This window comes from Monodelphis domestica, chromosome 3 (assembly GCF_027887165.1).
Source record: "Monodelphis domestica isolate mMonDom1 chromosome 3, mMonDom1.pri, whole genome shotgun sequence".
In the NCBI taxonomy this organism is placed as follows: domain Eukaryota; kingdom Metazoa; phylum Chordata; class Mammalia; order Didelphimorphia; family Didelphidae; genus Monodelphis; species Monodelphis domestica.
In genome coordinates this window covers 401,429,478-401,443,874 of record NC_077229.1, presented here as the reverse complement: position 1 = coordinate 401,443,874, position 14,397 = coordinate 401,429,478, and the positions used below count along the sequence as shown (strand labels likewise).

Genomic DNA, 14,397 nt, shown 5'->3' with positions numbered 1-14,397 from the left:
TGAGTACTACGTAAGTGTTTGTATACACATGTATTTAGTTATATATGTGCATACATAAACATATATATTGTGAGGGGGACAAGAGGTTTATTTATAAAAGGGTTAAGCTTGATTGTTTAAGAGTGTGGTTGCCAGGAATTTAATTAATTCCAAAAAGATCTATTTACAATTTATTTACAAATTGTAGAAAGAGTGAAGTAAGAAATCAGAGAGGATAAGGTAAGATATCTAGCCTAAACACTAAGTAATTACTCTCCTGCTCTGGGCAGGGAGAGTTCATTCTTAACTGGAGGGGCCTTGGCCCTTGTAGCCAAGGCCCTGGGGATAGAGGGAGCCTCTCTCAAGAGGATAAGTATTTCCTGAGGTTGGTCTCTTCAGAGAAAAAACAGCAGTTAAGAGTCAGCTTTTCACTCACCACATGTCAGTCCAGTTAGGAACAGGGTCTCAGGTTCAGTCAGCAGATCAAAGAATGAAAAATTGTCTCACAGGAAATAACAGCTCTTTTGCGTCACTTCCTGTGTCTTCCCTTAATTTTACGTCTACCAACCACAGTTGGCACTCTGCTCTAGGACTGCCCAGAAGGCAGTCAGTCTATTCTGATTCATCACCCACTATCGCACACATGGGTAACAGACCTTCCCCACTCAATGTGTGAAATGGGGTATTTACACCTTTGGTGATTAAATCTTAATTGGGCAGATCTTCATACTCAACTTTAAGTAGGGTGTTCTAAAAATAGACAGGGATTACAATTTAATCTTCACAATCAGGGGAGAGTTAAGTATTTTCACTGTTATAATCAGGGGAGAGTTAAATTTAATTTTCACAATACATATGTGTATTATAATATGTTACCATATTACATATAATGTGTTACATTATATTTATTTAGATATGTGTGTGTGTGTGTGTGTGTGTGTATATATATATATAATCTAAACCTCGTGAGGGTAGCCATCGGGTCATCGTCGTGGACCCCTGGTGAACCAGGGCTTTGCTCACCCAGCATGTGAAGACTGCTTCGGCTGAATAGACAGAAGAAACCAATAAGAAGGTTCAACGGCTGAGATGGCGACGCAGCAAAGCACTGTGGAGTGCTCAGGGCGTGATGGAGCACAAAGGACAACACGGCCATCCAATGCAGCTGAGGAAGTCTCCAGGTGTAACGACTTTTCGTGCCACTGGACCCAGGCTTCCAACACCGAGAGAGTGGGACTGTCTCTGTGCACCGACTTTTCCACTTAAATCTTCATGCACAGGTGTCTTTATGCACAAAAACACACAAAGACAATAGTCATCCTTGGTTACCGAGAGACTACTACTACTATAATTTAAATATTATGCTTTCAGCCTCCTGGGAGGTCTGAAAGGTAAGTTATAAATATAAACACATATGAACTAGACATGTTTTCACTCATGTGGGGAACTAATAGATGAGTCTTAGGATATCCTCCGCAACTTATAATTTTAGAGAGTTGCTCAGAGTACTATAAGGTTATGTGACTTTCCTAGTGTCATATAACAAGTACGTCAGAGGTATTATTTGAAGTCAAATCTTCTTAGTTTCAAGGCCAACCCTTTTTATACTATACCATTACAGTTTCCCTATAGGTATTATAAATGTACTTAGTTATTTAATTAAAGTATAGTAGTGGTTTTCTATATCTATATTAAGTAAACTATATCCAAAGTTCACATTTAAAAAATAAAATAAAATAAAGAAGTACTGAACAAAAAATATATTCCTCCAAGTCACAGCTGTGAAAGGGACCATGAGATACTCTTCTTAGATTTATCTTTTTATAATCACTTTGCATACCTATTGAATTTATTGTGGCATATAAAGTAAGATTCTGGTCAGTATCTTTTTCTGATAAATTGTTTTCTAGCTTCCTTAGAAGTTCTTGTCCAATAGGAAACCTTCCCCATATACATACCATATTTTATGTTTTCTTATAAGAACAATGTTGTTATAAAACACTAAGTTCATTGTCTCTGAGACTTCCATATCTAGTCTGTTCTACTGATCTACTTTTCTATTATTTTAACCAATATCAAAAAGGTTTGATGACTTTCTTTAGAATATAAAAGGGAGCAACTAGGTTGCTACCTAGAGGTATGAGGTCCTGGATTCAAATCTGGGCTCAGATACTTCTTAGATGGGTGACCCTGGGCAAGTCACTTAACCCCCCACCCTCAGACTGTGTGCCCATGCCCACCCCCATTACATGCCATGATCCATTCCCTGACTGTGTACAGGGCCCCACCCACTCCTAAATTCAGGGAAGGGGCCGAGGGGCAGGGGCAGGGCCAAGTTACCAGCCTGGGGCCTATTCAGCTTGCCACTTTGAGGTGCGAGGTGACACTGCTGATCACTGCTTCAGGTCAGGAGGCGACATGGCCACATGTGCTCAGTCCTGAAGATGATGGAAAGAGGCCAGAATGTTCCACCCCCAACATTTGGGGCCAGGGCTAGGCTCCCAGCCAGCCAATTCAGGGGCCCTCACATGCCCACGGAGAGGTCTCTGCTTGCCATCTTTGGCACATGTGCCATGGATTTGTCATTACGAGCCTAGACCTTATCTGCTTTGGAACCAATATATAACATTAATTCTAAGATAGATCAGGGTCAAAAAAAATTGAGTTTAAAGTCATAAGGTGCTATTTCCATTTCATTTTTTTTCTTTTTTGTTATTTCCCCTGAAATTTTAGACTTTTGTTCCTCCAAATAATTGTATTATTTTCTTCAGTTCCACAAAATAACCCCTTGGTACCCTGACATAAAATTAAATCTATATATTAAATTAGTACTGTGATTTTTATTATAGTGATCTAGCCTAACCATTAGCAATGAATATTGCCCAAAAATATTGATCTTCCTTTATTTCTGTTAAATGTTTTATAATCGTATTTGTATTGAGTATTTGTTAGTAGGTTGACTCCTAGATGTTGTGTATATTTTGAATATAATCTAGATATTTCTTTTACTATCATTTCTTTTTTATTTTTGGTATTGCTATGTAAACATGCAATTAGTTTTTGTTTATTTATCTTGTATCCTGGTATTCTTCATCTGAATTAATTTTTCTGCTGATTCTCTAAGGTTTTCTAAGTAAATTATCATGCTACTTCGAAAGAGATAATTTTGTTTCCTTTTTGTTGATATTTATGTCTTTAATTTCTTTCACTTATCTTACTACCACCACTAGCATTTTTCTATAACTAAGCCAGCTATATTAGGCACAAAGACGACAAGCTGGGAACATGTTTATAAAGAGAGGAATTAGGGCAGTGAGAGAGTAAGGATTATCTAAAAGAACTGTGGATGTGTAGCCCAGTGAAAAGAAAGTAGGAATGGGTTATTACTGCTATTTTCATATTTTCATTTACTGTATCTGAAGGGCAGTCATAAGTAAAGATTAGTTTTGTTCTATATTTCCCCAGAAAATAACACTTTGAAAGCTGGAAGCTGCAGAGAACTACATTTTTGATTGATATGAGGAAAAACTTCCTATTAGAACTATTCAGCCATAGAAAGGACTTCCTTGAGAATTTCTTCTTTAAGCAAGGGCAGAAGAACCACTTAGAATTTACAACTGATGAATTTCTTATTTAGGTATGGTGGGACTAGATGTTTCTTTTAGATTTTCACTTCTCTGAATGTACCAGACATGTTTGCAAAATAAGTAAGGAGATCCAGCTGGCAGTAACAAGGGTTTCATGTTAGCAAATAATAGATTTTAATGCTGGACTTTTCTCTCCAACTACTCTAAACCACATCTCTTCCTTTTCTAAACACCCACATAGCAGCAGGGGTTCTCAACTTGAGGTCTTTAACTTTTTTAAAATATTGTGCTAAATACATATTATTATAAATGGCTTTTGTCGTAAATCTTGTGCATTTTATTTATTTATATGCATTTAAAAAAGCAATATTATAAGAACAGGTCCATAACACAATAAAGAATATTAAGAGTCCCAATATAGGGGATCTGGTCTACAGGAATAGCATTTGGATAAATAAGCATATATATACTACTATTCTATATTACTTCCTTTTTTCTAAAGTATATATACAGTACCTTTTTTGAATTTTAATTTCTTTAGAGGAACAAGGTCATATCTCAGACTTTTATGATTGACAAATTATGTGCAGTTCACTAATCAAAACAGAGTATGCTTTCACCACTTAAGTGAGTCCTTTCCTCTTAGCTAGAAAGTTAGGTAGAAGATATATTTGGAGGGGGCAGCCATGAAACCAGACATAGAGACAGGAGGTCCTGGTGGTCTCAGACACTTCCTAACTGTATGATCCTGGGGAAGTCATATTTAATCCCTATTGCCCAGCCCTTACTACTCTTCTGCCATAGAACCAATATGTATCATTGATTCTTAAATAGAAGTTAAGGACTTAAAAAAAAAAAAGATATATGGATTGAAACCACTTCTTAGTGCCAGTTTCTTTATATAAGAAACTAGGATCATCTACCTCAAAGAAATAGTGTCAAAATTCATAACTCTACTTAAATATTAACAAGATAAATTTTCACATTAGACTCTATAACAGAATTGTCATATATTCTTTAAGATATCTAGTATTTGATCAGCAATTTTACCAGGATGATAGTTTTGTTTTGAAACATCTAAACTAATTTTCTTATGCAATTTATGGCAATTATATCTATCTTTTATGGAAATGTATCCTCTTATAACTCTTTAAAATACTTTTTCTTCCTTTCTGCAAGTGGAATTATTTATGAAGCTGAGTTATTAAGTCATTCCTCAAACTTCTTTTCTGTAAGCTAAATAGACCAATTGCTTTCTTCTGAAACTTCACCTTTCAAAAGAAACATAAGGAATCTAATGCTATGTGAACATTTTAGTGTATAATGGATTAATGTTCTCAAAAACATCTGTATATTTTGCATTTTTTTTCATCAAAGCAAGTCCTCTTAATAAAGATGGGTCTTAAATAATTCTCTTTCACCTTACAAAACAAACACTAAAGCAAAGATGGTCACAAAGAAATCCTGTTTTCAATCATACGCACACAAAAAGAAAGTTCACAAAGGGGGAAAAGATTTAAAGTGAAAATCTGTTTTCTTACTCCATAGTATACTAATCATTAGAATAAAAAGATAGCTGTTAAAAGGTATAAATAATCCCATCTAGCAATTCAGTAACAATTCAACAAATATTAATTGCCTACTACTGAATATACAATATTCTATGGCAAGTGCTAGTAATACACAGATGAATCTCTAGGTATCATGAAATCCTGAGCATGGAAAGTAAAGAATTTAGGGGCACAGATGGTGTTTTCATCACTGCTGCCAATTGAAGGTGAATTGAACATCTGTCTAAGTATCAGAGAAAGGAACTTCGTTTTTTGGAAAAAAACACAAATTCAGGAAAGTTCTTGTCACATCACGGAGCACATTTAATGAAAAGTAGAATGAATGTATTTGCCTAGAAACAGGCTGATCTGATTAAAAGAAATTTAAACTAAAAAGGCAAAAGACAAAGAAGGTAATAAAGGAATGTCCAGAGAGAGCTGCTAAACCAGTTCCTATAGAGTGTAAAGGAAAAACAGAATAAAGGAAGAGGCTTCAGAAATCCACCAAAAGCAAGGGAAAAAAAAGATCAGAAACTATTCTCATGTTATATACAAATAAAGAACAAAAAATAGATATTGCAATAAGGGGAAATAAACAAACCCTCATTGGTATCACTGAGACTTGGTTAGATGTGACTTTTAAGAAGATACAAGTGGGTGGATACTCTTTATTTATGAGGAACAAAATAAAGCAGGGCAGCATGTAAAACAAAAATATTTTTGGAACTCTATCCCTGGGAGCAGGGGAGACACATGATGGAGATCATTTGCATCAGGACTAAAGAAGGTACACAGAATCAATAGAGTAGTTAGACTGGCCACCAAATCAGTTGGAAGAACTGTATGTATACCAGATCACAAGATGGGACAAAAACAGGATATAGTTATGTTGGGAAAATTTCACTTATCCAGGCATCTGTCAATCTCTATTAAAAATATGGTGAGTAATATATTCTAGACTTGATTCCAAGTTAGTTCACAATTAACATAAGTTCAAAAAATGCAAAATTAAATTTAGTGCAAATTATAGAACACCAGAACATATTTATTAATTTTTGGTTCATATTTAATATGAACCAAAAATTAATAAATATGAAAGAAGCAAAATTAGTCAAGGCTTTTTACATAGTAACACTATGCCAGTGATGGCAAACTGTTGGCACACAGAGTACTCTCTATGGGCATGCAGTCACCACCCCTCCAGTTTGTTACTAGAAAGGTAAAGGGACTCACAGGTGGAGCTGCTCTCCTCCTCTCCACCACACCTGATATTTTTCATATCCCCGTCCTTCTGCCCAGAAGCCAATACCCCTGCTGAGGACATTCCTCACTTCACCCACTCCTCCTCCCAGCAACCCAATAGGAATACTTCCTCCCTCCCCTGTTGGGGGGAAGAGGTGCCTGGCACTCAGCCTCTGGGGGAGGGGGGGGGCAGAGAGGGGGTAGGGTGGCACAACACAGCACAAGATCTCTTTAAGGTTGATCATCACTGTACTATGCTGTCAGTCTGCATTTGCCTATCATCACATATAGGATGCTGTGTATCAAATTACAGAGTTGTATTAATTTATTTTAAAGAGTCCTTAACAAAACTGAGAAAAGGAAGAATGTCTGTTGGAAACACCACTAGTACAAAAAAAAGTTATTACACTAGAACAAATAAGGATGAGATATTGGAAAGTCTGCATGTACAATAAAATATATTATAAAACAAGGAGGCATTTTTTTTGAGAGGCAGAGTTGCATCAGGTTTTTGTGATTTACAAAAACATGTAGAGATCACAAGTTAAAATGATACAAATGGAATAGAGCATCAAAAAGCACATCACTTTTTATCACAGGAGCCATTCAGACAAAAGCAGCAAAGAAAATGTAAATGAAGTAGATAATGAAGAAACTTGCAATGTCAAGTATTGGTTCAAATTCAGTTGTATAATGAGTGCAAAGGAGACTACAGTAGCTAAATATGTCTGATGTAATATTCTTTCTCTTTACCTCAAACTCTGGAAATTTCAAGCTTCCTTTAAAACTCAGATTTATATCTCACTTTATACAAGAAACCTCCCAGCCCTGAAGTTAACTGCTATAGCCTTCTCCTCTAAGGACACCTCTACTCTATTCCATGTCTCTTATTATGTAAGATCTTTAAAGTCAGCAATTATTTTTTTTACTTTTCTTTGTATCCCTTACTCTTAAGACATATTAAGCAATTAATAAATTATTAGGGATCAATAAAATCCTACTCACTAATTTTATAAGTAAGGAACTGGAGGCCCAAAGGGATAAAAATGTTTTACCCAAGGTTGCACAACTAGCAAGTAGCAGTTGGAATTCAAACCTAGGTCTAATTTTAGTTTACTAACATCTAGATTTATATTTGCTAACAATTTATAAAGTTTTAATAGTTTCCTCCATCTATACATCAAGGAGTTTAGAGATTTGCAGGTCATTTGAACAACAAAATGGAGGATTAAACATTTTCTCTGATTCTTGTTACCTCTCAACCCTCTCCAAAACAGAAATTATATACTAAAGATAAAGCAAATTCAACTATCTCCATGGTCCAGATTAGATTACACGGAACTGGAATACATGAGGTCTGCAATACTTCCAGTATAGCTGGAACCAGATTAAAGTATTTTAAAAAATAAATAAAAATGAACATAACATAAATAACATTTTAAAAGTAAATTTGTGCTGGTAGGAGAATTCCTCACTAGAAGTTCTAACCTCTGGCTCTGGCTCTGGCTCTGGCTCTCCACCCCCACCCCAACCCTTTCCATTAATATAATCTGTTTCTGATCAAGTGTAAAATTGCCATGTCAATATTTGTAAGACTGTGTGGGAACATTTGAGACAAAGGAAAATAAGATTCAGTCTCTGTTTCCATGGGGGATGGTGGAGGTAGTGTGTGACATTCCAGACATATAATAATTCTTACAGGGAATTAAATGTTTAATAAATACTTTTCAATTCTGCTGTTCCTGCTAGGAGTATACCAATAAAAATCCACCAACATGTCAGATAATTAACATTCACATTCTAGAATACATAATTATGCATTATGTTCTTAAAATGAAGCCGCTTGTGGCATATTTTTCTATTATATCTAACACACAGAAGAATTTTCTACCTGTGGTAGGAATTATAGCAACAAATTTAAAGCTGCATCTCCTGATTCCATGCATCTTTACTGGTTATACTTCACATTTGGAATGCTCGCCTTCATTTCCAACTTTTGGATTCTTTCAAATACCAACTAAAATCCTCTCTTCTACAAGCCTTCCCCAATTCCCTTAATATTAGTGCTTCCTCTCTCTACAAGTTATTTCTATTTATCCTATACCTATCTTGCTTGAATATAGTTGTTTTCATGTTGTTGTTTTTTTCCCCATTAGGCTATAAGTTCCCTGAGGATATGAACTATTGCTTTTTTTAGCACAGTGTCTAACACATAGTAGATTCTTAGTAAATGTTTAATGACTGACAACATTATCCCCAAAACTCTTTAAGTTTTTGTAACAGAAGGTTTTATGGCTAAATTTAGACCATAGGAACCAAGAGTTGTGGCTTTGTGTCATGAGACTGTGTAAGGAATACCCACCCTCTGTAGGGTTGCAAATGTGACATCATCCCCTGGCAACTGTATGTCTAGTGGCCCTTGTACATCAGCCTGAATGTAAACCCTAATGTCAGCCCTCAATGCAGGTACAGAAGGAGGAGTAAGGAGAGTATATCAATGGTGAAAGAGGAAGCACTCTGTTCTTGGGAAGCAAGATTAGGGAAAATGCCTTTCTAAGTGTTCTCTCTCTCTCTCTCTCTCTCTCTCTCTCTCTCTCTCTCTCTCTCTCTCTCACACACACACACACACACACACACACACACACACACACACACACACACCCCTCCACCTCCCCCTTCTTTACCCTCCCTTGTCTATCAATAAATCATAATAAATATCATTAAGTTTATGGTTAAATTCATATTTTAATATAAATAACAAAGTTAAATTCACACCTTTGAGATTCAGCTTCCTTATCTATAATATAAGGATAATGACTATATCACAGTGGTGTTGTCAAGAAAGCGCTTAATACGTGGAGTAGAACAGAGAACCTCCAGAGTCACCATGAGAATCATCTCCAACCAATCTTAAAATAACATCACAAAACAAATACAGAAGAGAAAGAACCAACAAGGAGACAGAGTGAAACAACTATCAAGAAGAGAAAAAGCCTAAAAGGTAGGCAGAGAACATCTGGGGCCCTGGAGCACAGACAACAGGAGGCTATAGCAAGGAGTGAAGGCAAGTCATACACACCCCTAGCCCACATCTGCTGTTCCAGGTTCTGAAACTGAATCCAAGCCAATATGCAGGCTCTGAGACCCTTCCTAAGCAGACAGAGGTCCAACCAATGCACACCCCTTGAAATCCCAAGCAAATCTGCAGTGAAGTCCAGAATTCCAGCCCAGGGCTGACTGTGCTGACTGTGTGTGGGGGCCCATAGTGAGGCCAGGAATTCCAGTCTGGGCCTGTGAAAAGGACACAGATCCCAGTTTGGGGTAGTCAATGGACCCAAAGCTGGGCTTCTCTTGCAAAAAATTCAAGCAGAGCACCAGGGCAGGTTAATTTACTATGGGCCTGACCAGATCAAGCCCAGAGTGAGACCAAAAGCTTACACCTAAGCCTAAGCCAAGAATTTGACCTGTGCCTGATTCTGATCAAGCACAGAATACAGAATGAGACCAAAAACTTCACCCAAGTCTGAAGCTGAAGAATTTCAGCTATCAGCATCTCAACAGTTAATTGAATCAGCATTGGGGGGTGACCTCAGTCCTCAGGCAATCATACCATCTTGGTAGAACTGAAACTGGCAGGAAAAAAACAGAAATAAAGCAAAAGGGTAGCATCAAAGAAGTATTGAAGCTTACGAGTGTACCCTAATCTCCCAGAGAACAGAGTCTACCTATAAAAAAGGTTAGGAAAATGAGCAGATAACCAAAAAAGGCACCTAACTATACAAAACTTTTACAGGGACAAAGAGCAAGGTACAGACAGAGATGGAGACAGTGAAAACAAAGCAAACATATCTGAAGTTCAAAAGAAAAATATGGACTGGACAAATCTCAAAAGGGATTTAAAAAATCAATTACAACAAGCAGAGAAAAATGGGGAAGAGAAATGAAAATAATGCAAGCAGAAATGAAAAAGGGATTCAAAAACTGATGGGAAAATAAAGCAGAAAATAATTAAAAATTAGAATTGAGCAACTAGAAGCCAATGATTTCATGAGACACGAAGAAACAATAAAAAAAAAAACAAAAGGAAACATTTAATAGCTCACTGAAAAAACAACTGACCTGGAAAATAGATCCAAGACATACAATTTAAGAATTACTGGACTACCTGAAAACCATGATTAAAAAAAAAAAAAAGTCTTGGACATCATAAGAGAGATTACCAAAGAAAACTGCCCAGATATTCTTGAACAAGAAATAAAATAGAAATTGAAAGAATCCACAGATCACCTCCAGAAATTCTCAAATGACAACTTCAAGGAATATAATAGCTAAATTTAAGATCTCCCAAGTCAACGAGAAAATACTAAAAACAGCCAGAAGGAAACAAATACCATGGAGCCACAATCAGCATCGCATGGGACTTAGCAGTTTCCATATTAAAGGATCAGAAGGCATGGAATAGGATATTCAGAAAGGTGAAAGATCTTGGTTTATAACCCAGAGTCACCTATCCAGCAAAACTGAATATATTCTTTCAGGGGGGAAAATGGTCATTCAATAAGATATTAGATTTCCAAGCATTCCTGAGGAAAAATCCAGACCTAAACAAAAAAAAAATCTGAAGTCTAAACACAAGACCCAAGAGAAGTCTAAAAAGGTAAATAAGAAAGAGAAAATTTAAGGGACTCAATAAGGTCAAACTGTATGTATTCCTACATGGAAAGAGGATATCTGTAATTCTTAAACATTATTCTTAGTAGTAGAGCAGATAGGAGGAGTATAATTAGACAGTGTGTGAGGAAGTAAGTTGATTATGATGATATGATATGCAAAAAAAAAAATCAAGGGGTGAAAAAGGATTGTCCAGAGACAAAAGGGAACGGAGAGATGGGATGCAGTAAATTATATAACATAGAGAGTCAAGAAAAATTATTATAGGAAAGGGGAGGATGAGGGAGGCTATGGGCAATGCTTAAGCTTTACTCTCATTGTAACTGGCTCAGAGAGGGAATAACATCCATACTCATTGGGGTATAGAATGCTATCTTACTCTACAGAGAAGTAGAAGGAGAATAAGACTGAAGGGGGTGGCATCATTGGAGAAAGGGGTAAAGGCAAGGAGTGATAAAAAGCAAAACACTGGTGAGGAGGAACAGATAGGGGAAAAAGCAGGATCAAAAGGGGAAAATAAGATAGGGGGCAATACACAGTTAGTAATCATAACCATGAAATGAATGGGATGAACTCACCCATAAAACGTAAATGGATAGCAGAGTAGATTAAAAACCAGAATACTACTGTATGTTGTTTACAAGAAACACATTTGAGGCTGGGTGACACAGACACAGAGTGAAGGTAAAAGGCTGGAGCAAAATTTATTATGCATCATCTAAAGCAATGGTTCTCAACCTTTCTAATGCCATGACCCCGCAATACAGTTCCGCATGTTGCAGTGACCCCAAACCAAAAAATTATTTTGGTGGCTACTTCAAAACTGTAATTTTGCTACAGTTATGATTCAGAATGTAAATACCTGATATGCATTATGTATTCTCATTGCTACAAATTGAGAGGTTGAGAACCACTGATCTAAAGTAAAAAAAGCAGGAGTAGCCATCATGATCTTTGACAAAGCTAAAGCAAAAATTGATCTGGTTAAAAGAGATAAGGAAGGAAATTACATCTTGCTAACAGGTACTATAAACATGTGAAGTAATATCAATACTAAACATATATGCATCAAATGGTATAGCATCCATATTTTTAAGAGACACTAAAGGAGCTTAAGGAGGAAATAGTAAAACCATTCTAGTGGGGGACTTCAACCTTCTCCCATCATAACTAGATAAGTGAAGCAAAAAAAAAAAAAGAAAGAAAGTGTGAAGATGGGAATAACTCTTCCCTGCCTACTTTTAGATTTAATTACCAAAAGCGTATACACACCCCCACTTTATGCTTAAGTGGGGGGAGGTCTGCAACCTATGTGTTAAAGTGGTTGACAACTCAGAAACGACTAACTGCCCCCTGAGCAATCCTAAGAAAATTCTAAAACTGTGATTGGTCCACGTAAAGTGGAAGGAAGGCACAGGAAGTGGCGCAAAGAAGGGTCTTTAAAAGTAGTTGCAACTTCCTATGACCAGTTCTTTCTCCTTTAAACTTGGCCATAGAGGAGCTCCAATTCAGAACCTCAGACTGCTTCTGGTAAGATTGATCTTGGACTTCTCCCCTTGGACTCTGGAATGGTAAATGGAAAAAGCTGACCTTCCTTTCTTGATTGCCGGGGTGATTAACACCAGATAGGCCACATGGGTGATACCTAATTTACCTCTGGGATATCTGGCTGGTCTTCTGGAGCCCTGCTGGAGCAAAATCAGTAGAAGATATTTAGCTCTTTAAGCTAAATTTCTTACTCTATCCCCTTTCTCATTTATCTACCTTACTCTTTCCCTGTTTTTGTAAATAAATACTGCTGTAAAGTCATTTCAGTGACCACACATATATTTAATACAACCCTAATTTTTAACCCTTACAAAGTGAAGTGAATTCAGCAGCACATGGTATATATACAAAGATTAGCCATGTATTATGGCATAAAAACATCAGAAACAAATGCAGAAAAGCAGAAATAATAAATATAACCTTTTCATATCATAATGTGACAAAGATTATAAATTAGTATAGGTTCATAGAAGGCAATTTACAAATTAATTGGAAACTATCAAAATGTATGGGATACAGCCAAAACAGTACTCAGGGGAAAATGTATATCCTTGAGTGCCTATATCAACAAAATAGAGAAAAAGAGATAAATAAATTGGAAATGCAACTAAAAAAACTAGAAAAAGAACAAATTAAAAACCCCCAGATAAAGACTAAATTGGAAATCCTAAAAATAAAAGGAGAAATTAATAAAATTGAAAGTAAAAGAAGCATTGACTAGGAGTTTGTTAATCTAATTTTTAAAAAGAAGAGAATCAAATTATCAGTATCAAAAATGAAAAGAATTTCACATCCAATGAGGAGGAAATTATGGCAATTATCAGGAGCTATTTTGCCCAATTATATGACAATAAATATGACAATCTAGATGGAATGGATGAATATTTACAAAAGTAACAATTGCCTAGATTACAAAAGAGAAAATAGAATACTCAAATAATCCCATCTCAGAAAAAGAAACTGAACAAGCCATTAAGGAATTCCTCAGGAAAAAATCCCTAAGGCCAGAATGATTCACAAATTAATTCTATCAAATGTTTAAAAAACAACTAATCCCAATACTATACAAACTATTTGACAAAGTAAACAAAGAAGGAATCTTAGCACATTTATTTTATGACACAAATATGGTACTGATTCCCAAACCAGAAAGACGAAAAACAGAGAATGAAAACTATAGACCAATCTCCTTAATAAACATAGATGGAAAAATCTTAAATAAAATACTAGCAAAATGACTATAGAATATTTCTCACAAGAATTATTCACTATGACCAGGTAGGTTTTATATCAGGAATGCAAGGATGGTCAAATACTAAGAAAATCATCTCCATAATTGTCCTTATCAATAATCAAACTAATAGAAATCACATGATTATCTCAATAGATGCAGAAAAAGCCTTTGCCAAAACAAAACAGAGATTCCTATTAAAAACAGTATAGGAATAAAAGGGCCTTTCCTCAAAAGGGCCTTTCCTCAAAATAATAAATAGTATTTATTTAAACCATCAGCAAGTATTACCTGCAATGGGAATAAGTTAGAAGCCTTCCCAATAAGATCAGGAGTGAAGCAAGGATGCCCATATCACCACTATTATTTAATATAGTACTAGAAATGCTAGAAGTATCAATTAAAGAAGAAAAAGAAATTGAAGGGATTAAAATAAGCAATGATGAAACCAAACAATCACTCTTTGCAGATGATACGATGATATACTTGGAGAATCCTAGAAAATCAACTAAAAAGCTAGTGGAAATAATTGATAACTTTAGAAAAGTTGCAGTATACAAAATAAATCCATATAAATCAGTATATATAT

The 14,397-nt window shown here is 35.8% G+C and overlaps 1 protein-coding gene across 2 annotated transcripts in view; it reads right to left on the bottom strand.

The window, feature by feature from the left end:
* The window catches only part of GALNT1 (polypeptide N-acetylgalactosaminyltransferase 1), a 166,808-nt gene that overhangs the window by 118,524 nt on the left and 33,887 nt on the right, over positions 1 to 14,397 (bottom strand). The window contains exon 2 of one of the 2 annotated variants that reach the window (XM_056824357.1): positions 1,003 to 1,263. The exons of the other annotated variant lie outside the window; for it this stretch is intronic. The gene's annotated coding sequence lies outside the window, so the exon portion shown is untranslated. The remainder of the gene's footprint in view (positions 1 to 1,002; positions 1,264 to 14,397) is intronic. 2 annotated transcript variants of the gene reach the window in all.